Below are 2,771 nucleotides of genomic sequence, written 5' to 3'. Positions count from 1 at the left end.
TTGCCAAGACAACAATTTTCTTAGGGTTCTCAGTCTTCTGGCCACATCCAGGTTTGACCCTTCCCTTTTAGTTGTCGGGCTTATAAAATCTGCCCCAAATTGTACCGACACCGCAAAAATTTCCCGAGCGGTTCTCCTGGGCACATGTGGCGGGGAGCAAACAGCACAATGTCACATCAGCCCCTCGAGGATGGGACAAGGCCTACGACGTGGCGAGCTATGAACATACTTCATTTTCCTGTGCCCCCCCCTTGAAACGATGCTTGAACACGCCTAGGTTCACTTGTTAACTGCAGACAAGGTTTAACGGCGAAGTTGACAAAAGAGGAATAATTCCCCCCCAAATGACTGAACAAGGTCATGAGGAATTTCGGGTCCCAGAGTTACACCGGGTAAAAGAACATGCAGTAACGTAACACCAGAGTAAAAAATATAAATTTTCCATTTTTTTATTTTTCCTTGTGCGCTGTTCCACTGTATACATGCAACCAAATACTTTCGCATATTAAAAGAAAACTGTATATACACATAGATGATACATATTGAAATCAGTGATGTCATATAAAGATACTGCATTTTGTGAACGTGTCAAAGAAATTACATCCATTTGGTAAATTTATTAATCAAAAAACATTCTTATCACCACTTTGTTGCACATGTAAAGAAATCCCACACCCTTTAGCCCCAAAGGAACAACAAAAAAAAAATCAGGAAAAAAAAAAAAGGCATTCGAACAAAATAGGTCATGGGTTCTTTTTTTTATTATTATTTACAAGTCTTGTAAAACACCGTTCCTGTATGAAATATACATTCAGATATTCTCAACAACGAATTACCTTAACGATAGAACACCGTATCCTTTGTAAACTGATATAGAATTTTAAATATTTTCCTTTTTTTTTCTCTTTCCTTTTTTAAAATTGCTTTTTTTTTTTTCACGCTTTGGTTCCTGCAGGGAAATATATATATTTATAGATATTTAAAATAACTCCGAACAACTCTCCATTCTTTGCATATGTCGACTGGGCGACGAAGTAGAGCTCGTGACATTTAAAGTAGACAACAACAAAATTACCATATTTACATTGTTTGGCTTCTGTTTAAACTCCTCACTAGCCACCTTTAAACGAACATGCGATCGAGTTATTTTAATGATCCAATGTTAGTGCATTGCCCAACTCCAAGTTTCAATTAAGTGTTGTGTGGTATTTGCTAAACTGTCGTTCTCCACAGGTATTTCCTGAAGAAAGTTTGTGAGCCAGAAGCCAGAAGGTTAGTTTCCTTTATGGAGTTGTTTCTTTTAAAACGCTGAAAATCACACTTTTTTGCCGTTTTATTTTTAGTATTTAAATATGATTTGTCTCCGAAAGGATGGCAACGCATAGTCAGTTGTCATAAATAAAACAAGAGCTAATTAAAATTTGCTAAATCTTTTTTTTTTTTCTTTCAGTGATTGTTTCTTTACGATATATGGCGAATTCATACCTGATTTTTAAAAAGTAAATAATTAAGTCTTTCCTTTACTTCTCTTTCTTCCCCCCCACCCCTTCCCTCCCCACACCCCCAAAGGAAACACTATTGTACCCATCACTACACCCATATTACAACTGCTCGCGGTTGGCCTCGCCCCACCCCCTTCCCTTTAATTCTGTGTGTCCTCTGTCCCCCCCCCGTCCCCCGTCCCCCCCCTCCCCATTAAATTCTCCTTTCAAACCCATGGGCAATGGAGTTGACTGACTCTAACCTAGACATTTGTCCGCTAAGGAAGAACAAAAGATTATCTCTCAGAGTTTATGTTCTGCAGTGGTCCTGGTTGCGTCGAGCTCGACCTGGCGATCTCCAGACAGCTGTTCCGCAGCAGCACAGGGGCGAGAGGGGGCCGGGGGTGGGCGAGTCCGGGGATGGAGGGGTTGCCGTCCCTGCCTGTGCCTGCCCAAAGCGGTGGCAGGGTGAGCCGCAGTGCCTGGAGAAGGTAAGAGGTATGGATTTTGCACTCAGAGGTGACGTGCACGTTTAGAAATGGATGCCATGTGTGTCAAAACCAAATCGATTCCAGTTGATATGTAAATATATATAGATATATATATATAAAAATCATCACTGAAGTTCCAGAGTAGATTTACATGTATGTAAAACCTTGGATTCTTCTAGTCCCGTCAGACACACACCTCCTTCCTCCACGTAACCCCGTGGCTTGACCTTGTCAAGGGCGAAATCTGAATTTAATCTCGTCTTGAAAAATGCTATGAGTTTTAAAGTAGTGGATTAGCTGAGTAATATTGTAATCGGTCCCTGTTAATTTTTTTTTCTTTCATTCTTCTGTTCTGAAACCATATTTTCACTTGGCGGTCGGTCAGATTGAGCATTCGGGAGAGCTGGAGGCGTTTCTCTTTGTTTATGTAGACACTGAAGAAGAATTCCCTTTCTAACTCTCTAATCTGATATTTGGTGTAAGGGCATCTCTTTTTACGGGTACGTTGTCCACCTGTGGAGTGAAAAAAGGCAGAAAGCGGTTTTTTTTTTTTCTTTCAGTGATTGTTTCTTTACGATATATGGCGAATTCATACCTGATTTTTAAAAAGTAAATAATTAAGTCTTTCCTTTACTTCTCTTTCTTCCCCCCCACCCCTTCCCTCCCCACACCCCCAAAGGAAACACTATTGTACCCATCACTACACCCATATTACAACTGCTCGCGGTTGGCCTCGTGAAGGTGTAGGCATGTCATTCCCACCACCACCACCACCTTCCCTTTAATTCTGTGTGTCCTG

At 40.9% G+C, this 2,771-nt stretch overlaps 1 protein-coding gene across 1 annotated transcript in view; it reads right to left on the bottom strand.

Moving 5' to 3' along the window:
• HOXA10 (homeobox A10) overlaps positions 1-2,771 on the bottom strand; it is a 25,960-nt gene that overhangs the window by 10,936 nt on the left and 12,253 nt on the right. The gene's annotated exons all lie outside the window — the stretch shown is intronic.

Source organism: Calidris pugnax, unplaced genomic scaffold, assembly GCF_001431845.1.
Source record: "Calidris pugnax isolate Ruff unplaced genomic scaffold, ASM143184v1 scaffold11, whole genome shotgun sequence".
NCBI classification, from domain to species: domain Eukaryota; kingdom Metazoa; phylum Chordata; class Aves; order Charadriiformes; family Scolopacidae; genus Calidris; species Calidris pugnax.
Note: the sequence above shows the minus strand (reverse complement) of the source record. Positions and strands in the feature narration are given on the sequence as shown.